The sequence below is a fragment of the Hordeum vulgare genome, chromosome 7H, assembly GCF_904849725.1.
Source record: "Hordeum vulgare subsp. vulgare chromosome 7H, MorexV3_pseudomolecules_assembly, whole genome shotgun sequence".
NCBI classification, from domain to species: domain Eukaryota; kingdom Viridiplantae; phylum Streptophyta; class Magnoliopsida; order Poales; family Poaceae; genus Hordeum; species Hordeum vulgare.
The window spans coordinates 192,174,655-192,202,619 of NC_058524.1; the positions used below are offsets into that span (position 1 = coordinate 192,174,655).

A 27,965-nucleotide genomic window follows, 5' to 3' on the forward strand; every position below is an offset into this window, starting at 1 on the left:
CTCTTTTAAGTCTGAGAATAATGGTTGTTCTATTTCTATGAGTAACATCTTTTATGGTCATGCACCGAATGTGAGAGGATTGTTCATATTGAATCTTGATAGCGATACGCATATACATAACATTGAGACCAAAAGAGTTAGAGTAAACAATGATAGCACCATATTTTTATGGCACTGCCGTTTGGGTCATATTGGTGTAAAGCGCATGAAGAAACTCCATGCTGATGGACTTTTGGAGTCACTTGACTTTGATTCACTTGACACGTGCGAACCATGCCTCATGGGCAAGATGACTAAGACTCCGTTCTCCGGAACAATGGAGCGTGCAAGTGACTTGTTGGAAATCATACATACCGATGTGTGTGGTCCAATGAGCGTGGAGGCACGCGGCGGATATCGTTATTTCCTCACCTTCACTGACGATTTAAGTAGATATGGTTATGTCTACTTAATGAAGCACAAGTCTGAAACGTTTGAAAAGTTCAAGCAATTTCAGAGTGAAGTAGAAAATCATCGTAACAAGAAGATCAAGTTCCTACGGTCTGATCGTGGGGGTGAATATCTGAGTTTTGAGTTTGGTACTCACTTAAGACAATGTGGAATTGTTTCGCAGTTGACACCGCCTGGAACACCACTGCGTAATGGTGTGTCCGAACGTCGTAATCGTACTTTCTTAGAGATGGTGCGATCTATGATGTCTCTTACTGATTTGCCGTTATCATTTTGGGGTTATGCATTAGAAACAGCTGCATTCACTTTAAATAGGGCACCATCAAAATCCGTTGAGACGACACCATACGAACTGTGGTATGGCAAAAGAGCAAAGTTGTCGTTTCTTACAGTTTGGGGATGTGATGCTTATGTCAAAAAGCTTCAGCCTGAAAAGCTGGAACCCAAAGCGGAAAAGTGCGTCTTCATAGGTTACCCAAAGGAGACAGTTGGGTACACCTTCTATCTCAAATCCGAGGGCAAAGTGTTTGTTGCTAAAAACGAAACTTTTCTCGAGAAGGAGTTTCTCTCGAGAGAATTGAGTGGGAGGAAGATAGAACTTGACGAGGTTGTCGAACCTCTCATCCCTCTGGATGGTGGCGCAGGGCAAGGGGAAACCTCTGTCGTTGCTACACCGGTTGAGGAGGAAGTTAATGATGATGATCATGAAACTCCAGTTCAAGTTTCTGTTGAACCACGCAGGTCGACGAGATCACGCGCTGCTCCAGAGTGGTACGGTAATCCCGTCTTGTCAATCATGTTGTTAGACAACAATGAACCTGCGAATTATGAAGAAGCGATGGTGGGCCCAGATTCCAACAAATGGCTAGAAGCCATGAAATCCGAGATAGGATCCATGTATGAGAACAAAGTGTGGACTTTGGAGATACTACCTGAAGGCCGCAAGGCTATTCAGAACAAATGGATCTTTAAGAAGAAGACGGACGCTGACGGTAATGTGACCGTTTATAAAGCTCGACTTGTGGCAAAGGGTTTTTCACAAGTTCCAGGTGTTGACTACGATGAGACCTTCTCACCCGTAGCGATGCTTAAGTCCGTCAGAATCATGTTAGCAATAGCTGCATTTTTCGATTATGAAATCTGGCAGATGGATGTCAAAACGGCGTTCCTTAACGGTTTCCTTAAGGAAGAGTTGTATATGATGCAACCCGAAGGTTTTGTCGATCCTAAAAATGCTGACAAGGTATGCAAGCTCCAGCGATCCATTTATGGACTGGTGCAAGCATCTCGGAGTTGGAACAAGCGCTTTGATGAGGTGATCAAAGCATTTGGGTTTATACAAGTGGTTGGAGAATCTTGTATTTACAAGAAAGTGAGTGGGAGCTGTGTGGCGTTTCTAATATTATATGTGGATGACATATTACTGATTGGAAACAACGTAGAGCTTTTGGAGAGCATAAAAGGTTACTTGAATAAAAGTTTCTCTATGAAGGACCTAGGAGAAGCTGCTTACATTCTAGGCATTAAAATCTATAGGGATAGATCAAAACGCGTGATAGGACTTTCACAAAGCACATACCTTGATAAAGTTTTGAAAAGGTTCAAAATGGAACAGTCCAAGAAAGGGTTCTTGCCAATGTTACAAGGTACGAGATTGAGTAAGACTCAGTGCCCAGCAACTGATGAAGATAGAGAGCATATGCGCTCCGTCCCCTATGCTTCAGCCATAGGCTCTATCATGTATGCAATGCTGTGCACTAGACCGGATGTTAGCCTGGCCATAAGTATGGCAGGTAGGTTCCAGAGTAATCCAGGAGTGGATCACTGGACGGCGGTCAAGAATATCCTGAAGTACCTGAAAAGGACTAAGGAGATGTTTCTCGTGTATGGAGGTGACGAAGAGCTCGCCGTAAAAGGTTACGTCGATGCAAGCTTTGACACAGATCCGGACGACTCTAAGTCGCAAACCGGATACGTATTTATTCTTAATGGGGGTGCAGTAAGCTGGTGCAGTTCCAAGCAAAGCGTCGTAGCAGATTCTACATGTGAAGCGGAGTACATGGCTGCCTCGGAGGCGGCTAAGGAGGGTGTCTGGATGAAGCAGTTCATGACGGATCTTGGAGTGGTGCCAAGTGCACTGGATCCAATAACCTTGTTCTGTGACAACACTGGTGCCATTGCCTTAGCAAAGGAACCAAGGTTTCACAAGAAGACCAGACACATCAAACGACGCTTCAACCTCATCCGCGACTACGTCGAGGAGGAGGACGTAAATATATGCAAAGTGCACACGGATCTGAATGTAGCAGACCCGCTGACTAAACCTCTTCCACGGCCAAAACATGATCGAGACCAGAACTGTATGGGTGTTAGATTTATTACAATGTAATTCACATGGTGATGTGAGGGCTAGATTATTGACTCTAGTGCAAGTGGGAGACTGTTGGAATTATGCCCTAGAGGCAATAATAAATGTATAGTTATTATTATAATTCCTGTATCAAGATAATAGTTTATTATCCATGCTATAATTGTATTGAATGAAGACTCATTTACATGTGTGGATACATAGACAAAACACCGTCCCTAGCATGCCTCTAGTTGGCTAGCCAGTTGATCGATGATAGTCAGTGTCTTCTGATTATGAACAAGGTGTTGTTGCTTGATAACTGGATCACGTCATTGGGAGAATCACGTGATGGACTAGACCCAAACTAATAGACGTAGCATGTTGATCGTGTCATTTTGTTGCTACTGTTTTCTGCGTGTCAAGTATTTATTCCTATGACCATGAGATCATATAACTCACTGACACCGGAGGAATGCTTTGTGTGTATCAAACGTCGCAACGTAACTGGGTGACTATAAAGATGCTCTACAGGTATCTCCGAAGGTGTTAGTTGACTTAGTATGGATCAAGACTGGGATTTGTCACTCCGTGTGACGGAGAGGTATCTCGGGGCCCACTCGGTAATACAACATCACACACAAGCCTTGCAAGCAATGTAACTTAGTGTAAGTTGCGGGATCTTGTATTACGGAACGAGTAAAGAGACTTGCCGGTAAACGAGGTTGAAATAGGTATACGGATACTGACGATCGAATCTCGGGCAAGTAACATACCGAAGGACAAAGGGAATGACATACGGGATTATACGAATCCTTGGCACTGAGGTTCAAACGATAAGATCTTCGTAGAATATGTAGGATCCAATATGGGCATCCAGGTCCCGCTGTTGGATATTGACCGAGGAGTCTCTCGGGTCATGTCTACATAGTTCTCGAACCCGCAGGGTCTGCACACTTAAGGTTCGACGTTGTTTTATGCGTATTTGAGTTATATGGTTGGTTACCGAATGTTGTTCGGAGTCCCGGATGAGATCACGGACGTCACGAGGGTTTCCGGAATGGTCCGGAAACGAAGATTGATATATAGGATGACCTCATTTGATTACCGGAAGGTTTTTCGGAGTTACCGGGAATGTACCGGGAATGACGAATGGGTTCCGGGAGTTCACCGGAGGGGGGCAACCCACTCCGGGGAAGCCCATAGGCATTTGGGGGGGTCACACCAGCCCTTAGTGGGCTGGTGGGACAGCCCACCAATCCCCTATGCGCCAAGATAGAAAAATCAAAGGAAAGGAAAAAAAAAAGGAAGAAGTGGGAAAGGGGAAGGACTCCCTCCCACCAAACCAAGTAGGACTCGGTTTGGGGGGGGGGAGAGTCCTCCCCCCTGGCTCGGCCGACCCCTTGGGGATCCCTTGGACCCCAAGGCAAGGTCCCCCTCCCTCCTCCTATATATATAGGGCTTTTAGGGAAGATTTGAGACGACTTTCTCACGGCTGCCCGACCACATACCTCCATAGTTTTTCCTCTAGATCGTGTTTCTGCGGAGCTCGGGCGGAGCCCTGCTGAGACAAGATCATCACCAACCTCCGGAGCGCCGTCACGCTGCCGGAGAACTCTTCTACCTCTCCGTCTCTCTTGCTGGATCAAGAAGGCCGAGATCATCGTCGAGCTGTACGTGTGCTGAACGCGGAGGTGCCGTCCGTTCGGTACTAGATCGTGGGACTGATCGCGGGATTGTTCGCGGGGCGGATCGAGGGACGTGAGGACGTTCCACTACGTCAAACCGCGTTCTCTAACGCTTCTGCTGTACGATCTACAAGGGTACGTAGATCACTCATCCCCTCTCGTAGATGGACATCACCATGATAGGTCTTCGTGCGCGTAGGAAATTTTTTGTTTCCCATGCGACGTTCCCCAACAGTACCGACCTAGGAGCCCCCTTGATTGATCGAATTTGGCCGAGTCGAGTCTAGTAAAAATACTTTGAGTCTAGTTATATATCGGAGAGTAGGATTCTTTTTTCTCCTCTTCTATGCTCTGGTGAGGAATCTTGACGTAATAATTTACTCTACTCCTCTTCCCACTAATTTTTTTTTAGGATCACGCGGATATTTTTGGAATCTATATGATGCCGATGTGACGGAGTTCTGTCTTGGTGCCTCCTGTCTGACTTGATTTTCTTCCGGGGAGTTGAGCTCCAGGGGATTCTTGAGCACATCGTTATCATTCAGATTTCATAGTATCTCAGAACGAAGGATGTTCGTAATTGCTTCAATACTAGTAGTGGCGAGATAACCCCGATGTCCCCAGTACTGGTGCAGATTGTTCGGGAGTAGTGCCATACTTTGTATCGTTGTGATCACGAGGGTCTGTTGTAGATGAAGGTCTGAGATTCTGGTTGTGTGTTGACGGATGTGATACAGGTGACGGGTTAGTATAGGATTTGTGTGATTATTACTCCTTGTATCCGTGTACCAGATTGCATGACCAGATATTTCGGGAATTCATAGGTGGGAATTCAAGTAGTTACTTATAGGACATTCTTCCAACAAATGCATGATGTTAGGTTGGGGTTCAACATCTAGTGGATTCGTTTGTTCACGGTCGACTTACAGCGGTACACGTTGTGTCTTAAAGAGTCCTTGTAGCTTGCTACGACTCGGGGACGCTTCGTATGTCACGTGCACTGCCTTGCACTTGATGGCTTCTGTAAATCGTGCCCGTGCGATCCTGTCCATGAAAATATCGAACGGAAATCTTTCTCATGAGTTTGTTCTGGCTTGTTTCATAAGCCACACCCTTTGTTTTGTTGAATATGGTAATTCAAGTTGCTTCGATGTCAAGTGGTGATTTCAGATCTTTTCCAAGAGGTGTTCTCATATTTTTATGTGAATGCCGATTCTTTTGCTTAATCAGTTGTCTTGTCAATTCTTGTTAACCGGAGTCGTCATGTTAATTCCTTTTTAACCGGTGTGTTTCTCTCCAAGTGTAGTCTATCCTCTCTAATTTTGCAAGATCGTTCTCTCATTTCATCCGGAGTTCATCTCATCTATCCCAAGTTGTCTTTGTTTTTCCCCGCCCTCCCGCCCTTTTTCTCAGTGATTCAATTTTCATCCAAGAATTCTCATTTCATTGTTGCTTCCGCTATCTTTTCTTCCGTGTCCTATCCGATGTTTCATTGTGAAGATTCTCAAGAGCTCGTGTCATATCTGTTCATTCTTGTCATCCTTACCGGTGAATTTAATTCAGTTATCCGTGTCATCTTATACATTCATCCTTGTAATTCTTTCCGACGTTGGAAATTCTTTCAGCCTATCTTGTTTATTCAGTTATCGCTATTCCATCCGGAGCGTTGAAGATACCTCAGAGTTTCTTGTTTCAGGTCTTTCATTATTTCAAGGTTCTCAACCTCATCTAGTTTTCTTACTCCGGTGCAATATCTCTCGTTCTAGCTATTTTTTCAACGGTGATTTCTTTGAGTGGGACCATAACCCACAGGTTCTTTCCCAGGATCTTTCCTGGCTCTTTTAATCTTTTCCCGGAGATCATTAAATCTTTCAACTATGATGTAAGCATGATTTTCATTAGTCATATTCCTTCTCCAAGATCTATTTGAATTAATTCTCATATGGCTCAACCTTTCATTCTTTCTTATTCCGGAGTGTCTCATTAATTCTTGGTGTTGTTCTCGTCATCATTCTCAGCTTGCAAATTCGAAGGAGTGTTTCTCTCAATCTTGGTTCATTCTCTTGGAGATTAATCATTTCAGCTTGGTGCCATCATCTTAATTGTTCCAATCATGAGTAATCCCTTTCTTGCGATCCGATGCATTTCTCAGTTATTTTTATTTCTCGATCCTCCGAAGGCCATCATCCAGAAGATTCTTCGTTCTCAGCTTTCAGCTTTCATCCTCAATTCTTCTCAATTGTTGTCTCTTCGTTCGTCTCTCGATTATCCGGTGCCTTGTTCAAGTTTTTTTTCTCTTGTGGCTTATGATCCATTCATTCTCTTGTTTCTCCATTAATTCGTGGTGTTCCCTTTCAATTATGAATTCTTACCGGTGCTTCCTTCAATTATGCTTCAAATGGTGCTTATCTCTCTGTCTCTTCAAGATCATTTCAAGAAGAATAAGTTGTATGCTAAATCCGTTGATTGTCGTCAATTTAACTTGATGAAGGATTAGCTTAACATAATTCTTATTCTTGTTCTTCCTTCTTCCAAGAGATTTAAATTCTTCTTCCGGAGTGGCATGATATCAATTCCTTTTCTCAAGTGTTCTTATCTTTTCTTTTCCGGAGTTCCAAGTTTTATCAACTATCTCTTTGTGAAGCTTCATCTAAACCCTGGCAAGGTCATAATCTTATCCTTTCTACATTGATATCTTTGCATCATTCATTCTTATACGGAGGTCCTTCTTGGTGGTTCATCAAGGTTTCAATCCATTCTCAAGTGTTCTTCAAGATTCTTGTTGGAGAACCTCAAGTATCCTTTCTCTTGCATTTATATGTGCAATTGTTCTTCCTTTATCCTTTGAGGTGGTATTATAGCATTCTTGTTAGTTTAGGAGCCTCGAAGAGTTTTCCTTTCAAAAATGAGATAATTAAACCCACCAATTCTATGATCATGAGATATTTTCAACCCACGATTTCTTCATTGAGCTATCTTGGTTTGGACTTCACCTAAAACTTTTCCTATGGATTGTGCTATCATGGTGCTTGTCATTAATCCAAGTTCTCATTGTATCCTCTTGGTGTAAGAAATTGTTCATATCTTGTTTCTCCCAATCAACCCTTGTTTCTTTTAGTGGTTGGTTGTCACCTCATAAATGTTGTGATGATTTCCATAAGCCCACTACTGTCTTGTTCTTTTCGTTGTTTTTTTTCCAACAACTTCGTCCAATTCTTATTGCAAGGATGCTCGCCAAGTTCATTGGAGTTAGTGGTTGTCATTCTCCCTTCATTCTCTTCTTCCGTATGAGCTAGTTCCTATTCTATTGTCCCGGAGGCATTGTGATGTTGCTCTTTTGGGTCTATTTTGTTGTTCTATCAAGATCATGGTGTTCCCTTGCTCTATTTAGTTGTTTGTTATGAATATTGTCTAATTCTTCCTTATCGATTTTTTTGTCCCATTTTCCTACCGAAGTGCTGCCGAAATTTTCTGTGAATTCTTGCTTCTTTCTCATACTCCTCATCTCTTTGCAACCTTCAAGGATTGTTGGTGTCACTCGTTTTTCAAAGAAGCAACTAAGTTTTACCTTTTGCTTTTCTCATCCTCTCCCCCTTTCATTCTTGGATCTCGGGGCGAGATCCTCTTGTAGTGTAGGAGAGTTGTGACAGCCCGATGCCGACGTTCCAGAAGATTTCCTTTCCGTTTTTGTCGTGTGTCTGTTTTATTTTGTCGCATCATCATCGCATCATGCGCATCATCAGCATTGCATCGGCATCCCGTTGCCGCCAGTTTTCAAAACTTGCATCCGTTGTTAGTTGCCGGTTCGCGTCGTCGTCCGTTCTGAGCCCGACCGCACTCGCACGCGCCCGCGGCACCGTCGAAACCCTGTTTTAAAAGCGTGTATAAAACTTCCTCTGATCGGGTTGAGATTTGACGTGCAGTCTTATTTATATATAGATAGGCCGCCTGTCAAATTTCATCGCAATCGGAGTTCGTCTGGTACCCGAACGGTCGACCGTAGCGGCACCGTCCTCGGTTATTCGTCGGACGTCTGTCGGTGTTTTAAAAATTCATGCCGCGCCGCCCGTTCTCCCTCTCGTCTCCGGTGAACCACCCTACACGGCCGCGTACCCATACCCGCGTTCGGAATCGTCCGAATCCAACCCCGTGGTTGGATCCGGAGCGCGATTCCGGTTAACCGAGCCCCCCCATTTGTCTATAAATAGACCCTCCTATTATTTTGGGACAACCTACCACCATCTACCTCGGGATCCGCACCAAACCCTATCCCCCCACTCTCTCTCCCCTGTCTCCCATCTCTAGCCGCCGGGCCCGCCCGAGCCCATCTCGGCCCGAGTCTGCTGCGCCTCCTCTGCTCCTAGCGTGCTCGCCCCGTGCGCCGCTGTCCTTTGTCGCCAGCAGCCGGCCGGAGGTTCCCCGAGCCGCCGGAGCCCCGCGAGGACCTCGCCCGCCGCCGTCATCGCCCTACGTTGCCTCCCGCCGCCGCCTGTGACCTGCAGCCGCCGGCCTGTGTCAGATCCGCGCCGGCCGCCGTCGGCTGCCCGGGTTCCGCCACGCCTCAAGGCCATACCGGCCGGATCCGGCCAGATCCGGTTCGGGACACCTCTTCCCTCGCCCCGGCGTCCTCTTGCACGCCGCCCCGCTTGAAGCCGCCGCCGGCCAGCCGCCAAGACCTCGTGCTCGTGCTCGAGCACGGGAGGAAGGAGGCGCTCGCTCCCAGCTCCTGTCGCCCGTCCTGGGCCGGCCTCCCGACCGCGGCCTGCTCCAGCGCGCCCCAGGCCCACCCTCGCTTGGCTCCTGGGCCTCGCCAGCCGAGCCGGCCCAGGCCAACGCCTCCAGCGGTCAGCACCGCGTCAGGCCGGGCTCCCACGTGGGCCGCCTCCTCCTCGCCTCCCTCTCCAGCGCCATGGCCCAGCAGCAACCGCCTCCACCCCGAGGCCCATCCCCCTCTCCAGGCCGGCCTGCTAGGCCGAGGTAAATCCTCCCCCACTGCCCTCCTATTCCTCGCCTAGGCGGCATGCAGCTAAGTTGCGCCCCAGCTCGGCCCGTTAGATATTTAGGTTTTTTTCTTTTTTCGGATTAGTTAATTTCAGGATTTAGCTAATTATTTAAACCTCCGTAACTTTTTAACCGTAATTCAGATCGAGTCGTGTAATATATGGTTTTGTGGTAGTTTCACGCATAGAATACGTATTTGAAACATGCATATTTGTTTGACGTAGTTTAACGTGCCAAACGCCTAGTTTTGCGTGCTGTTTCAATAGGACAGACGCCGTATTTATTTTTCGCGCTAGACCGTATTGCCCGTGTGCCTTAGATAAAATGCCTATGTTTTAGGGACTATTTTCCGTGTATTTTAGAGTGGTCAATCATATTTTCCCGTGTAGGGTTTTGCCGGTAGTTTATTTTCCCGTATCTAGGTGTTTATCTCGCATTAATGTGTGGCATTATTTTGTGTTGCAAACCCCACATATTTTATATGTTTCCGGGGTAGAAAAATCCCATGGATTTTTCTGTGCAATTAGTTTTAGTTTTTGAGTAAGTTAGTTCGCGAGAGATTTTGGCGTGATGCTCTTTTGTTTAATTCGTAGGATTTATTCCGTGCTCCGTTTGATTAAGTTGTCAACTAGGGAGTTGATCTTGGATGTTTTGTTTAGCCCCTGGTATTTTTGGTTGCAATAGAAATGCATGTTTAGGTGTTTTTTGCTTGCTCTCAAGTTGCTAGAAATAGTGCTGTTTTAGAGGAGCTGAAATATTTCTAAGTCTGGAATCTGTTATTATTTTGTTGCTGTCTTGTCTTGCTTGCATCTTGTGATCTGTAGCTCTTTTGAGGTTAGTCCAATGGAGTTAGTTGTACCCCTTATGTTTTTCTAGCATGCTGTGAAGTTTCGTGCCATTTGGAGTCCTGTAGCTATAGGTTTTGCTGCTGTCAATATTGCTTCAGGCTGAAAACTGCACTTTCATGAGGTGTTATTTTCACTAAGTCTGAAATAGTGCGTGAGATGCCATTTTGTGTCTTCTTTTCCTAGTGCTCCTTGCTGCCATGATAGTTGTTGTTAGTTGTTTGTAGTAGTGCGTCTTGCCCTCTTTCATGCCATGCCTTGCTTGAGTTTATTGGAGTTGTGTAGCCGAAGTTGTGAGGCGTAGAAAATGCTATGTGGCTGATTTTGACAGATTGTAGTGATTTCTTGTTTTGCTCGTAGTTTTCGAACCGTAGCTCCGTTTTGATCGTGTCCTACATGAAACTTGCTTAGAATCTTGTGTAGTTTCATTTTATCTTGTTGGTTGTTTGTTTTGAAGTGCTCGTAGCCGTCGTTGCACACATATTGCATTCATGTCATCATATCTTGCGGTGCTTGTATCTTTTGAACCGTAGCTCCGTTGGAGATGATCTTTATGTGTAGATTGCTTGCCTTTACACGTAGAATCACGTGAACCTATTTGTTTTGCTGTTTAACAACTAATTAAAGGTTTTAATTCAGATCTGGACAGAGTTGTAAATTAACATGTGAGGTCGTTTCGGAGGTGCTATATGTCATTTCCGACCTCACTTAAAATGCCTAGATAGGTAGTTTAATTTCCGCTCCACCTCTTGCATGTTTAGCCACATTAATATTGCCGTGTAAATAACTGGGAGTGAACTAAATAATTCATATGTGGAGTTTCATCAATATGCAACTCGTGCATATTGAACTTCACTTAATGTGTAGTGTTTGATTGTGTGATTTGCCATGCCGTGACTTGCATGTATTCAGTAGCTCATGCATCATATGTGTTGTGAATCGTGTGGTGAATTCCGTGTGATGATTTGTGTTTCCGGTTTGCTTCGCCTCGATAGAGCTCCGCACGCGTGCCGGATTGTGAGGACCCGTTCGACTACGTCGGTTCGTCTGCTTCACGGAGGCATTCTTCTTCCAAGCAGGATCTCAGGCAAGATGATCATTTCCCTAGATACCATTACTATCATTGCCATGCTAGTTTTATCGCTTCTATCGATTATGTCTCGTTGCCTACCACATGTTAAATATCAGCCTCTCAACAATGCCATGAAACCTTCAACCTGTTCAACCTAGCAAACCACTGATTGGCTATGTTACTGCTTGCGTAACCCTGTTGATAGCGTTGCTAGTTGCAGGTGCAGTTGCTTCCATGTGATAACATGGGTTCCTTGTTATATCACCATATTAATGCTATTTAATTTAATGCACCTATATACTTGGTAGAAGGTGGAAGGCTCGGCCTTTCTAGCCTGGTGTTTTGTTCCACCTTTGCCCCCTTTAGTTACCGGCTACCGGTGTTATGTTCCATAAATGAGCGCTCCTAACACGATCGGGGTTGTTATGGGGACCCCCTTGATAATTCGTTTTAGATTAAAGCTGGTCTGGCATGGCCCAACATTGGTACTACATTTGCCTAATCACCTAATAAAATTGCATAGGGACCCGCCGGCACCCGCGGACTATTTTAATCAACCCCCGGGCCAGTGCTCCTCATGAGTGTTGGTCCAAAACAGAGCAGCTTATTAACGCTACCCGGGGCAACTCGGCGTTTGGCGTGGTAACCATCACTCATCCGTCGTGTCCTGAGAACGAGGTACGCGACTCCTATCGGGATCGTCGACACGTCGGGCGGCCTTGCTGGATTAGTTTTACCTTTGACGAGATATCTTGTGCATCGGGATTCCGGTGATGCTTTGGGTAATCTCAGAGTTGAGGTTTTCCACTAGGGAATCCGACGAGATCGCGAGCTTCGTGATTGAGGATTTCTATGCTGCTTGTGGTACTTTGTGATGGACTAGTTGGAGCACCCCTGCAGGGTTAAATCTTTCGGAAAGCCGTGCCCGCGGTTATGTGGCAACGTGGAAACTTTGTTTAACACTGGTTCTAGATAACTTGAAGTTAACTTAATTAAAACTTGCCAACTGTGTGCGTAACCGTGACTGTCTCTTTCGTGAGTTCCTTCTCCGATCGAGGACACGATGGGGTTATGTCTGACGTAGGTAGGTGTTCAGGATCATTCATTTGATCATCAGTAGGCACGTCCGTTATGCGTAGATCATCCCCCTCTTTATTCTTGTACTCGTAAGTTTAGCCACCAAATATATGCTTAGCCGCTGCTGCAACCTCACCACTTAACCATACCTCACCCATTAAGCTTTGCTAGTCTTGATACCTTTGGAAATGAGATTGTTGAGTCCCCTGTGGCTCACAGATTACTACAACACCAGTTGCAGGTACAGGTAAAGGTTACGTGACGCGAGCGCGTTGATTGTTCATTTGGAGTTGCTTCTTCTTCTTCTTCTTCTTCTTCATCGATCTAGGATGGGTTCCAGGCCGGTAGCCTGGGATAGCAAGGATGGACGTCGTTCTTCTTTTGTCGTTTGTTTTCGTCCGTAGTCGGACCCTGCTCTTACTCTTGATGAATATGTAATGTACTGATGTGACTCTGATGTAGCTTGTGGCGAGTGTAAGCCAACTCTATTTATATATCTCTCCTTTTCAGTACATGTACTTGTAACGATATCCATTCTTGCGACACGACGAGATGCGCTTCTATTCCTGACGAGGCCCTCGTGCCAAATTGAGGATAGGGTCGCATCTTGGGCGTGACACAGCAACACTCGGCACAGCAGCTAGGCAACCTAGCTTCTAACAGCAAAAACTAACTACAACAACAGCTAACAGAAAAACGCAGCAAAGCAAAGCAAAGCAAGGCAGCTAGCTAAGCATAGGCAACAACAACTACAAATCGGCAGCAGCGGCATGCAGGCAACAGCAAGCAGCGGGACAACAATCATCTACATCACTAAGCAACAGCAAAAAGGCAACGCGCAGGCAGGCAGCAGCACTAGCAACAGCAAAGCAGCAAGCGGCGGCAGCAAGCAATATCAGCTGCTATCGGCACATCAACAACAATCGCCAACAACGGCTACAGCAAGCAGCAGCAAAACGCAGCAGCAACAACACGGCAGCACAGCTATGGCACAGATCGGCTTCATGCAAGGAAAAAGGATATGGCCAAGTCGGCAGCAGCAGCAGTTAGCTAGCAGCATGCCCATGGCGGCAGGGCGGCGCGCCGGCGGGGTTGAGGGAGGCCGCGACACGGGACGAGGGCTGCCAGGCTGAGGCGAGCACCTGAGGAGGAGGTCGGGCACCGACGGACGAGCATGGCGGCGCGCGGGAGGCGCGGGAGACGGTGCGGCGGCCTGCTGGCGCGCGGGAGCGTGCACCGACGGCGCGGCGAGGGGGGACCGGCGACGGCAGCTCGGGCACCTTCGGGGCTGGTGAGCGGCTCGAGGGGAACGGCGGCAAGGGCTTGCGCGGGGGCACGACGGGGCGCGCGGTAGGCCGCGGCACAACGGGGAGGAGAGAGACCTGCAGGCGAGGGTAGAAGGAGGCGCGGGGAGGAGGGAGAGACGGGAGGGAGATGGGGATCGACTTGGGCGCTAGGGCATCGGGACACGAGGGAATGCGGGCTGCCTGGGCCTTGCCGGCTGGGCCTGGGCAGGCTCCTCCTCTCTCCCCATTTGTGTTTCCCCTTTTTAAAACAGAAAAAACACATCAAAACAAAAGGTTTAAACAAATAAAAAAAACTCTTTGGCTCCTTTAAAAACCACACCCCAACTATAAGAAATAGTTGGGCATTTTCAAAAGAAATAAAATAAAACCTTTGAAGGTTTAAAATTTAAAACCCGTTTACAAAAGAATAAAAATCAAACCCCTTTGAAGAATTAAATAAAACCTCTTTATTTAAAGAATAAAATAAAAGCCTTTTAAAAGAGAAAATAAAATGGGACGGTTTTAAAATAAAACAAACGGAGATATAAAATAAAAACCTAAGGGTTGCCCCCACATTTAACAAAAGGGTTTTAAAAGAAGACGAATCTTTTGACGGGGTTAAAACGGAAACTTTAGCAAACCGCACAACAAATAAAAGAGGGGTGAGAAGGTTTTAGGTCCGCGGTGCAACAGGGTTTAGCAGTGGCTCTCGCGCACCCTCTCTCAACGCTCCAATAAAACAACGCCACTCACAAGGCACTAACACCCAACAACACGGTAAGAAGCAACACCGACAAAACACGGTTGACATGATGCCATGCATGATGCGATGATGCAAACTACATGACGATGCAACGAATAAATCTAATCACACGATGGAAACAGAATCGAAGGGGAAATCTTCTGGAACGTCGGCATCGGGCTGTCACAGTCTTATAGCCCATCTTATAGCTAGCTTGTACAATAGTTAGCTATAAAAGAGTACTACTTTTATCATATATGGCCCACCTTTCATTCTCACAAAGCACCTAGGAGCACGTGCTAGAGCTGGCTCTTCACGAAGAGCCCGCTTCCCTTCTCTCTCCTCTTCTCTCTCATCCAACTCAGCAAAAATATAGTATTTTAATCCTTACAGCCTGCTGACTGTACCTTATTGTACTTGCTCTAAGATTGTCAAACCTTGTTGAACCACTCACACCTAGCTGTTGTTGGAGAGCGCCCCTGGCCTATCGCTTGGTCGTGGATCCCCGATCATGCCTGCACACAGTGAGAACCATGAGTGGTGCCAACGAGGAACCGTGTAAAGAGTAGGAAGTGAGTGAGATTGTCTCAAGACAGAGCTGAAGAAGTTTCAAGATAGGTTGCCTGTCGATGCTGATTTGGCATAGTTGGAAGGAACATGGGTGCCTCGACGTCACCCAGCATCGAGGTGTCCTGAGCACCGGCCCGCCCCGACGATAGACCTATCGCCATCAAAACAAACTTCCAGAGCATGATTAGGAGCCACCACTTCTGAAGCACCACCAACACGAGGGACATCCACACCTACCTCCTTTGTCACCCAGACGACCAAAGAACGCAACCATCACCGCCACTATGGAGCCTGCCATAAAGCCAACCAGGCAAAACACCACACGGGTCCGCTGCCCTAGTGTCCGAGATCCCAAACCTCTGAAACACCATCAGTCTTCAAGATTTCGATCACTAGAGGAAGACACGAAATGACACCAACCAGTCGGAACCAGGCACACCTGTGATCATCACGCGCCCCTGATCATGTAGTGACGACGAAGGAGCCCCAGTCCCTAGAGCAGAGCCAAGAAGGCCACGACCCCCTGGTCATAACCTCCCCTCTTTGGGTTAGGCGACGCTCACCTCACCCCTGATTTGGACAGGGATATGCTTGTGGGGTGGTTGTCATGTACCTGGATGGAGCAAGGACGATGCGAGCATGCACCTTTCTAGTAGTGTTTATCTACGAGCAGCACAAAGCAGAGGATGCATTTCCGGTAGTAGCGCGTCATGGGTAGGGTTTGGATAGGAGCGATCAGAAAACGGGAGGGGGAGGAAGCGAGATGGCCTCGGCGCCTCCAACATATGTCGGGGCTTTGCCTAGTAGGGATGACTGGCAACAGTGAGGTGAGAAGGGGAGGAATAGGAGGTCAGTGGTGGCGACCGGGGTGGTTCGTTGTGTTGTCCCTTGGGGACAACATGGGGGCAAAAGCGCCTTTAGTTGTTTAGCACACCCCTCTTCTCACGTAATCTGTTTCAACACATGGAGTTACATTTGTATATCACCACTTATCCTCCTTTCCACCCTCATCGACGATGTCCACATTGTCCACCTGATCACAATGCATCCGACATGGGTGATCCCAATGTGATAAGGTCAACCGTTTCATGACACACCTTTTATTGGATTTGGCAAGTGCAAGGGGATGTTTAAAACTTAGAAATTTAAGCCAATCCAGTTGGATGTGAGGGTTGCCCTACGCGAGCTACTACTTGCACCTGATTCATACATTGTCCCCATACTCTTACTCCATTTTGACTTGTAATGTTGTGATGGAGGGAGAGCGGGTCCCGCGTGTGTCCTACATGCCTCCTTAATGTTCGGTCACCGCTCGGTGGGTGCCAATCCGTCGCACCAGCCATGCTAGTAACTCGAGGCCCAAAGGCCTAGGCTCAATGTTCTCTCATTCTTGGATTGGCTTCTTCTCTGTTTCTTCTCATCAACGCGAACAAAACTGAAGGCCAAATCAATACCCCCCCCCCCCCCCCCACACACACACACCAGGTTTGAGCTTTTTCGAGGCACAAACCCATTGGCCAAATGTATCATGAAGAGTGATGAAGGCCAATGACATGCTACATCTGGGAGAGCGTCGAGAGACAACATTTTGACATCCCATTTGATTCCAACTGACAAAAATAAGATCACGGACCTAGATTTTCCCCGCAGATTTATGAATACTCTTGATATTCCAATAATAACTAATTCATAACTGGGGAGAACTTTGGATTGCATGTCTGAGTTGTCAACAATAGAATCTTCCGAATATTAGTTCATGCAACAACAAGATAAGAGTAAAAACTGTGCATCATGGGTAAAAATTGGAGAAACTATTGTGCATAACATCTGGATGTTAATTTGAGTGTGGCCTCATGTGCTTGTGATTTATTCCCAGACCAATCCGAATTTGCCTCTGCTTTTGCCATGGACAAGTGCAAATTTTTCTCTTGATTAATGTGCTTCAGCAAGGAAGGTCGTGCTCTGCTTGCCACAGACAATCGGAATTTTCCTCTCTTCATGTATGTACACCCTAGTCCATAGTACATCTTCTACAACAACGGTAACACAAGGCGCATCTCAACCGCCCCGGCCTCTTCTACTTCATCCTGCGGTTGCAGGGCACTCCGAGTGCGGAGGCCAGAAAGTACCACGCTAGTGCCGGCCGCGCCATGTGCGCCCACGGCAGCGCAGCGCCGGTCTGTCATCAACTCCATCAGCGACAGAAAGTAATTCTTTTGCCCGTTTCTATTTTCCGCATCCAAACAAGGAAGAATTGTATGGACTTACCTTAACAAAAAAGTGTAAAAATGATTTTCCTAAAATCCTCTAACAAATGGTTCTGCAAAAGCTCACGTCCAATGCTTCGCATCCAAACAACTACAAAGCGTTGCTGAGGGGACATCTCAATATCACTGTTCAGTTATCTATCTATACCTAATAATAAAGCAGTTATTGCTTCCGTTGGAAAACCCACCACGGCATTTTTATAATATAGCCCCTGTAATTTTTGTTATTCAACCCGCGCTTCATCATTTATTGCAACGCAAAAGTAAAAAACGATTCGCTGCAAAAATTATACCCGTACGTATCGCCTCCTTCCGTCGACCCTCGGCCACCCTGGCCTGTGCCCAGGCCGTCGCCACACCACTCGTCGCCGTGGCCGACCTCAACCGCCACCGCTGCCGATCTCAACCCACCCGCCTCCGCGGTTGTACCTCTCCCCGCTCACTGCCCCCGTTGCGGCGCTCGAGCGCATCGCGTCGACCCTGGTCCACCCTGGCCTGTGCCCAGACCGCTGCCACACCACTCGCCGCCACGGCGGACCTCAACCACCACTGCTGTCGATCTCAACCCACCCGCCTCCGCGGTCGTACCTCTGCCCGCTTGCTGCCCCCGTTTCGGCGCTCGAGCACAGCTTCTGGATCAAATCAACGCGACAGCTACAATGACTTGGGATGATGCGTCTGCTCGATGCAGAATAGCGTCGGCGCGCGGATAAGGCGCGGCGGAGCGAAGTACTTGCAGGTGGAGGCGGGCCTCCATGGCTCACACGGGGAACTCCGAGGTTATGGCGCGGCAACGACGACTCCTTATGGCCACATAGAGGCGCCTAACCCCTTGCTCCCCTCATCGTATCCCCTCCTCCGGTAGGAACTCATCATCTGGTGAGAGGCCCTCCCCATGCCTCCAACCGTGTGCCAAGCACCGGCAAGAAATCTTGTTTTGTGGGAATTTGTTTTGCTTATGAATGAATGTATTGAATGTAAGATTGCATTGTTGTAGAGAGAGAGAATGGAACACCACCTTCAGTTTGTCATCTGATCCCACATTCTCTACTCCATGAGTGAAATAAGATAACAGTCCATTAATCAATTCAGTAGCCTCTTTGTTTTGCTTTGCTTGTCCCGCTCAATTTCTCATCATGGTGGAATTAACAATGGATGGGTTGATTTCTCAACAAAATAGGATAGGACTGACTACATTAGTTAGTTAGCTTATTATTTTAATAAATCAATATTATTATAAAAAGATTAAAAGGGTGTGGTACTTTTTTCTCCCGTTGCAACGCACGGACCCTTTTGCTAGTCAAATCAACGCGACAGCTACAGTGACTGGGATGATGCGTCTGCTCGATGCAGAACGGAGGCGGCGCGCGGATAAGGCGCGGCGGAGCGAAGTACTCGCAGGTGGAGGCGTTCCAGAGCCTGCCACCAAACCGATATTCACCCTGCACCAACATGGTCTTGAGGCCCCCACGCCGTCTCACCACGACACCGTAAGGAGAGACCTGCACAGCGACGAAAAGGACCTGGACTAGGAGCAGCAACACCGTCGACACGCGAGAGGGTTCAACCGCCACCGTCAACGACGGTAGCCGACCGGACACAAAAGTTGGAGCATACCAGGCCCGTGGGCCCACATGCCCGACCGGGACCTCGTCCGTAAAGCTCCCGCCATCGCGTTGCAACAGGCACGCTATTTGCACTGCCGCCCCCATCCAAGCTCCTCCTCCTCACCACCACACAGAAGACAACACAGCCGCACCGGGCGCCGGCCCGCTAGGGGTCCTCAGAGCCCAGTTCTGGTCCAGCGGCGCGCCGCCGGCCACCCTGCACCACCACGCCGCCCTGCCGCCAAGGAGTAGCACCGTCACCTCACCCGTCGCCGGCTACCACCGTCGGGTCGCCGAACGGCAGCCAGGCCGAGCTGCACCGCCGCCGCCCCTACCCCGGGTAGGGGAGTGCGCGCAAGGGAGAGGAGAGCCCGCCATCGCCGACACCACCCGGGCCAGAGCTGGGGGCGCCCCCGAGCGACGGTGGGTGGGGAGGAGAGAGGAGGGGCCGACGGAGAGAGGAGCACTAGCCGCCCCGGCCGCCTCCCCGGGAGGCGGCGCTAGGGCGGGAACTCGAGAAGGGGGGGGGAGGAAGGGGAGGGGGGGGGGGGGCGAGGGCGGCCGGCGACGACAGGGTGAGGGTCGGCGGCGGCGGGTTGGGGGGGACCCTAGGGGGCGGGGTGGAGCGCTCTCCTGCTTGAGATGAATCAAGGAATAAGAATTCACCCTGAAGTATGCAAATGGTGAATCCTAGAACTCTGTCATGCGAACATAAGAACGCACATGTCTGCACCTCCAACATGCTTGTATTGTTCAAAAAGCACCCATGGAACTAAGACTACAGATATGAAACTGACCGTTATACACCACCACAGTGGAAGTAAATATCTGTAAAATTTCAGGAGAGGACATATCAAAGATATCGAGACATAAAAAACAAATGGACTGTTAATTGGGCATGGCGTCCTTAGCGTTGCATCTAAGTTATCTATCCTGAGCTATGATAGTCACTGAGATCAAACAAATGACACAAACGATTTCTAACTAATCTTTTCTATAAGTAACAAAATACTCTTACAAAAATACATGCCCAAGATGAGTTTAAGGATCATGCTCCAAGATCATGAAATAAAGGTAAATACATGCCCAAAATTGCTTGGATAGATATGAGATCCCCAAAAAGGCTCATGCTCTGCTTTATAGATATCAGATACCAGTACCACACATCGATATTCAAAAACAAGACATTGAACTACTGAAGTCATATATTCTTGAATACCAAAGCTATATATGTTGATGAGTCTTACTATCGTATCTCCTAACCTTATTTTTAAGCTCAGCAATGATCAATGGGAATTTCAGAACTAACAATCCATAACCTTCAGTGAACGCTGCCTCCTTGAAATTTTCCTCCAGGGCCAAGAAGTCAATGCAATTGCTCTTCAGTTCTGGACAGTTGTACGTCTCAGCGCAAGCTAAGATAGTTGCAACTGTATTTATCGATACGTTATCCCATAGATTTTTAGCACAAATTATCTTGAGGCGATCAAGTGCATAGCGATCAGCTGCAATAAGTAGATTCTGAAACATGTCACTCGTGTTAGATTGTTCTCTTTCCCAATGGGCCCAACGGCCCATTGGACCTTGACTCACGTCCTGATCGGGGACGTCCAGCCCAAGTAAGGCTGGTGGGCCCCTGTCGCGCAGTGCTATATGTAGAGGAGGTGGGGACCATGGCACACGTCACGAGGTTCGCCGCCGCCACTGGTTCCCCACTCTCTAACCCTAATCCGATCTAGAGGATAGCACTGAAGCGATGGGAAGTCCATCACCGCCACTACCGGATCTCTCTCCTTCCCCACCGTCGTCACCACCTCACGACGATCACCGGAGGGAGCTCATCGAGTTCATCACAAGGTAACATACCACTACTCTCATCGAACACATCTAGCCTTGTCGATCCACGGGATCTATCAATGGTATCATGAGCCACGAGGCTTTAGATGAGTTTCGGTTGAAACATGTACAAGAAAAGTTTCCCCTCCCCGATATGAACCCTAGAAGGGCAAAGTTCAAAGCAAAAAGAAAGCTTCACCGGAGTTCTCTCCGGCAAAGAAGCGCCGCCTCGGCCGCGCCTGTTCCTCTCGATCCCCACACGCATCGGCATGCCGAGGTGCGGGGAAGAAGAACCTACCTCCTCGGAGGCAAAGAATCGGATCAGATCCGAAAAAGGCAAACAAAAAAAAGGGGAGGAGGGGAACACGCAAAGACACAGCAAAGGCAAGGCAACGAAACCACCCCAACCGGGGCAAAGTAGCACCATCGCCGATCCGTTCGACGGCGGCGCGCTCACCGCGGAAGGGGAACGCGCAGCCGGCGAAGGGGAAGGCAACGGTGCACCTCTCTGTCTCTTGTTTGTGTTGTATATGGATGGACGGAAAAGTAAAAAGACGCCGCGGCCAACCCACTCGATGGCGGCGCGCTCACAGCAAGGGAGAGCGCCACTGATGAAAGGGGAGGCAACGGCGCTGTCCACATCGGCCAGATCTGGCCACTCCCCGTCGGGGCAAGGAAGCCACCGCGCGAGGGAGCTCAAAGAGTGGCAAGGAGCCGCGCGAGAAGAATGTCGTCTGCTCGATGAGAGGAAGATCGCGTGGCGCGGCGCGTTGTCCGGCGGCCTCCTCCTCGGCTTAGATCTGGCGAGGCTATGCCCGAAAGGGAGCAGAGAGCATATGTTCGAAAGGGAAAGGGCCGCCCAAGGAGCGACGCGAGCTCCTCACCTCCGGAGCATCTCGCGGGAGGGAGGACCACAGGCACGCGCGGCGGCAGATCGACAGATCTTGCCACCGGCGGCCGGTACCTCACCTACCACGAGAGGCTCGGGAACCAAGGAGCCGGCGCCAGAGGACACTGAAACCGGCGAGGGTGAGCACCGACGTGGGGCCTTCGGCCGCCACAGCCGGCTGCCACACCAGCACGCTCCGGCGGGGCTACATGCCTCCGCTCAGGAGGAGCCGATGGCCACAGGACACAGAGGAGAGAGCTGCGGGCTGCGGCGCTAGGGGGGATGACTAGGGTTTTCCGCCCCACCCGGCCGACTGCCCTTTTTGTTCTACCGAAGGGCGCGGAGAGCCGTTGGATGAAAATGGAAGGCCACGATTTCCCTGCGCTAAGAAACCTTAGGCACGACGGGCCTTCGGACTGCAAGCCACAGGCTGGCCCACTCGAGGTTGTGGCGTGGCTAGCCAGAGCGCTAGGCCACGGGGCCGCAGGGAGGCACTGGTTGCCTGGCCCGGTAGAATGGCTGGTGGCGGGCCGAGGCCACAGGCCGGCCCAACCGGCCATTTTTTCGTATTAAATGAATTTTAAGCTTCTGTCCATTTTAGACAGATCTAAAAATTATTTTCTATGCATCTTTTCTATAAAAACATGTTTAGAAAAATAGAAAGCAAAATGTTCAAAGTTTCTGACAAGTAATAGACATTTTTCTGTAAAGAAAAATGAAAAGTTTTTGAAAAGAAATAAAAGGCACTTCTAGACATTTTTTTACGAAATTATGTCTAGATAACAGGAAATAAAAATGTTGCTATTTTTTTGTTTAAATCAACAGAAATATAATAGTATTTCTTTGAAAAGAAAAATAAAAGGTTCTGAAAATAAAAGAAATATTTTCAGAAAGAGAAAAGTTCATGAATTTTATTTTAACAGAATATTTTTCTATAAAGGTGCATGAATTTTTATATTCACGTTTTTCCGCTGCAAAGTAAAAAGATTTAGTCCTCCAATTAAATTGGAACCAACGGGAAAATTTAATTGGAAGAATTGTAATTAGCAAAGCTTTTCCCGTGTGGGTGAAATAAGATTCAAATAATTTTCCGCTATGACAAAAGAAAAATGTTTGTTTTAAAGTTAAATATGGTATTGTTATTTTCTGACCAACGTTGATGATAACAATACTATAATTGTATGAGTCATCTTATGTTTAAATCTTAAATCTCTGATAAATGTTGTATCAAAGTGATCAATTTTTGGAGCACAGATAAAGAAATGCATATGGTTAATGATGATGATTATTATTTCTTAGCAAAGTTGTTCAATAGAAATACTATCATCACATTGTTTATGAGTTATATGCATTATTTCCATTTCTGCCCAACGGTGATATGGAATTAATGCAGAAAAATGATGTTTTATTCTAATTCTGCCACAACGGTGTTTTAGAATATTCCAAAAAGTTTTAAAAGGTTTAATGTGCATGATTTTAATCAGACCAACGTAGGGTTATTTTTATGCTCATTACCGTTGTTTATTGGTTAAGTTTTCTCAGACTAAAAGTTATTCAAGCTTTCACTCATGAAAGCGAATGTTTGGGCACTAGTGACCCGAAAGATGGAAAAGAAAGGTCATAACTTGAGGGAGTAAATTCTCTCTAAAGAATGGCTTCAAAAGAAAAAAACTCTTGGATATTAATTCAAGAAAAGCAAAGACATAGATCATTGAGAGTCTTGGTTGACGAATGTCTTTCATGTACTCTCTATGATGGAGTCTCCTTTTTTCAGTCAACATGATTGAAATGAAACAAACAACATGCATGTTTAATTTGACCAACGTCGGATCAAACATGTGTGTCAAAGATAATTCAGATTTATTTCTGAATTTGATGCAGTCAAAAGAGCCAATTATGGCATTTATGATGTCCCTTAAAGGGAATTACCCGCATGGCGGGAAAAGTCTGGGAAGAATACCTGCGTAACTGGGTAAAGTTGACATTGTATTATGTCAACAATCCGTGTATGGCGGGAGAAATTTTGGCAAAGGTCTTATCGTGTATGACAGGAGAAAGTTATGATGACTCATGTGCGGTTAATGTGTCCTACTATGGGAGAAAAGTATGGAGTAGCTATTAAGCTTTCCTATTATCGACCGTACACTTTATGTGTAACGGTCATTATGCAAACACTAAATCCAGAAAGGATAAAAGTAACAGACGAACCTAAAGACAAGAATGATATGCAAGTGTGACTTGCAAAAGAGACAATGATAAAGAACTCTGTTGAGTTTCTGAAATGAAATGAGGAAAAAGTACTCCCATACTAGTTAACTTATAACTTCATTTTACATGAAGTGATAAGATGAATGAGCTAGATAATCGAAGTTTCCTCATTTCACAAGAGCTATGAATGGGTTTCGAAATTGTGGCAGAAAAGTTCTTGCCACATTTCGAGGGGGAGAAAGAGACATGAAATACATTGTAATGTATTTCATGACTCCTCTGTACTTTAGATGATGTGATGCACATCATGCATCTAAAGTGATCCATTAATGAAGAATATGATTGTCAAGGGGAGTACGACAGTCATCTGAATACCGTCATTATGATACCTCTAAAGAAAAGAAACAGTTGTATTTTCGGATCTTTTATAGTACCGAAAGCAGACTAAGGAATACAACGGTGGTGCTTAAAGTGCCATAAAGAAGGAAGTTTAAAGATACACCATTTCTTCAGTGAAGATGGAGTAATCTGGGGGAGCATGTTGTATGACCTATACATCACCTGTTGTTAGCTCTACAAGGGATCTTGTGATACAGGTCCCTGTAAAACCTATTGCCTTTTGGAAATGGGTGACTATAGAATTAATTGCCTCTTGGCAATGACAGAGCAACGACTACCCCATATGAAAGAAGTGTCAGTACCTGAGATTCTGATGGTCTCTAGGCATGTGAAAATCAGATACTTGTGACTACTATAAAGTCTATGTTAGTGGAATTCCGTCATTTGAATTTCACTAACATAGACTTTATGAAGGGTCTACAAGGCAAATGTGACTCCAAAGGAAATATGTAAAGGTGTATAACATGACTTAAATCGAAAGATTTTGTGCAAAGAAAATGAGAGGACAATTGCATTCATGCAAAGTTATAGAATGGGAAATTCGTTTCCCAATTCCTGTGCATGTGGGATGACGTCCTACTTACTAGTGGTGATGTCAATTCTAGTGCAGGAGGAGAGAAGAAGTTCTTGTCCTCAAAGTTCAAAAGAATAAAAGGGGGTATTAGGAATGTCGCATGGACATGCTAAGAAAGATCTCTAAAGTATGCATACGAGAAAACCTACGCCTGTTCTTATAGTCAAGGGTAATGGAAGTGGAAACTATGGTGTTCCAAAAGTTAATAAGAAAAGGTTGTAAACGGATATGGTACCATATGCTTCAGTTGTTGGAAGCTCAAGATATTAGCCTGACACAGTTCACGTATATATCCGGGTTGTTTTGGAAAATGTCCAGTCCATAGATAAATCAATGGAATGGAGTCAAAGATATCGGCCTCATGATGAAAGAAATAAGTGCTCTCAAAAGATTGTGAGTACAAAGGCAGGACTTGTGAAATGTATAGCGAAATCCACAATTGTCGCTAACTTTCATACTCGGAGTTTTGTGTGGAAAATCTCCAAATGAGTGAAACGATTGTCATCAATGTGATGCAATGATATGTTATAACTTTGTATGAGGCTGAGGGATAGGCGAAATGGTTAATGGCTACCTATACCCGGAGTTGATAATGGTTGACAACAAGGATAACCATTTTAAATTATTTCGCTCCTGTCACAACGAGTCAAGTGTTGATGCCAAACACACTGACAAAGAGTTACGTGTTGTGAAGGAGAAAGTCCGGAATTATGGAAAAATGCTTGAAGCATAAAAGCAACAAACAAGTGTTTGAAGATCTGCATATCAAAGGCTTACCGCCCAGTGTGTTCGGAGAACACATAGTCGACATCGGTTTTATGGTATAGTCTAATATTTCCGGACAATAAAGGGCCCAAGGTTAAAGAATCTGTCTCAAAACAGAGAGGTACATTGTGGCTGTCTGATTCCATCGGCAATTGAGCCGTGACGATGAAACATGCCCTATGTATTGATCTGTTACGAAACGGGTAAAAGTATATGATGAGATCAAGGGGGAGAATGTTAGATTGATCTCTTTCCCAATGGGCCCAACGGCCCATTGGACCTTGACTCACGCCCTGATCGGGGGCGTCCAGCCCAAGTAAGGCTGGTGGGCCCCTGTCGCGCAGTGCTATATGTAGAGGAGGTGGGGACCATGTCACACGTCACGAGGTTCGCCGCCGCCACTGGTTCCCCACTCTCTAACCCTAATCCGATCCAAAGGGTAGAACTGAAGCGATGGGAAGTCCATCACCGCCACTACCGGATCTCTCTCCTTCCCCACCGTCGTCACCACCTCACGACGGTCACCGGAGGGAGCTCATCGAGTTCATCACAAGGTAACATACCACTACTCTCACCGAACACATCTAGCCTTGTCGATCCACGGGATCTATCAACTGGGAGAGTCACCGAGCTCGCTTTCTGCAGGCAATTCATCAGTGTATAAAAACCCAAGCATGAATGTCTTAGCCGTCAAGTCGTGCGGTGTGATGGATGCCATTGTAGCCTCAGCCATGGAACCGAGGAGCTCTACCCTAAATACCGGTGAGCGGGCGGCAAGCACCACTCAGTGCGCGTGGAACGTCTCACCTTGGACGATGAATGATACGTCGGCCCCGTCCTTGCGGTCTAGCACGGAGCCGAGATGGATCCCGATATCCGAAGGTGGCACCGGAATAGAGCCTTCATATAAGACCATGATGGCGCACCAAAATGTGACGTGTCCCTCTGTTACGTAATGTTTCTCCAAACTGGCTAGGTCGACGAACTCAGTCCACCCCCAGTCGTCCCAGTCATCGTCATCGCCGTTGCAGCTCTTATGATAACCGTCGTGGTTGATTGGGAACTCATGAACATGTGACCTTCGTGTGGCTGTTTTACATGGTTCGCCATTTCTGTCCATCAGAAAGGCCTCGACGATGGCTTTGACTCTTGTGGTTTTGCTCATGTGCCTGACGAAGATAGAAAAGAACTCGCCCGCGTCGTTCTTATCGGACCCACGCGGGTAGCAATCAATCCTCCAACTGTGTCCCCCGGCGGAGAAGACGTCTGAGTGGACGGCCATCCCCGTGGGAAGCTGTTTGGTTTGCTCGTAGTCTACTTTGAGCTGGAGAGCCGCAGAACCCACCATGGAGGTCCGCATTGGAGTCCATGTCTTACATCTCTTGCTCACTGATGAGGTTATAGTCCTAGGGTAGGGTCATAAGCCTGCCTTATAGGTCCTACCCAAGGACTACCCTTCATAAGGGACAAGGCCCTTATCAGCTCCGACTGAACTAAGGAGTTCCCATCGTCCAGTCGGTAACAGACCTCCGACCATCCAGTCGAAGGCGAGCATTCGGAGCGTATCGAACGGACCGACTGGATTCCACTTTGTACATCGTAACCCCACAGGAGGGAAACGATCGTACGTTTCCTCACGCTTTTATTAGCATTTAGGTCGTACGTTACCTGTAACGTAGACATTTATTCACCATTATTCCACCCCTGTGCACCAACCGTTGTGAAGGGCAACACACTCTATATAAGCCACCCTTCCCAACTGGTGCAAGGGTTAGCAACTCATTGTATTCTATATTCCACTCGACAACAAGCTCCCAGAGCACTGAGACATAGGGCTATTACCTCCACCGCAGAGGGGCATGAACTCATACAACCTCGCAGTAGCTATGGCTCTGCCCATCCTTTTCATACCCTACACATCTACTGTCAGGCTTATACCCACGACAGTTGGCGCCCACCGTGGGGCAGGCGTCTAAGCGACTTCCGGCGAGTTTGCGACTACTTCCTCTCGTCATGTCGTCCGGTGGAGATTCGAGCATGGGTCACCAGATCTTCTTCGGCGCTCTCTCCTTCATCGTCGACGATTCGGCGTGGCTTCGGGATGCTCCTCTCGACGTCGAGGCGCTTCCCCGTCGCGGGGCTACACACTTCCGTGCCGGGGCCCGCGACATTTTTCTTCTCCAACAGTCGGCTCCGGTGTCGACCTGCTCCACCGTCACGCGTCGCGGCAAGCGGTCTCGCCGTCTGCGGCTAGAGCGTTGGGTGCAACACGCCCAGGCGCGCCAGAACGCGTCTTCGCAAGTGGCAGTTCTAGAGTCCGTTGTGGTTGCCCCACTGTCCCA

The 27,965-nt window shown here is 47.4% G+C and overlaps 1 pseudogene; it reads right to left on the reverse strand.

Annotated features, from left to right (window-relative positions):
• Window positions 1–13,526: 13,526 nt before the first annotated feature.
• LOC123408605 lies at window positions 13,527–26,971 on the reverse strand (annotated as a pseudogene).
• Between the last annotated feature and the right edge of the window lie 994 nt (window positions 26,972–27,965).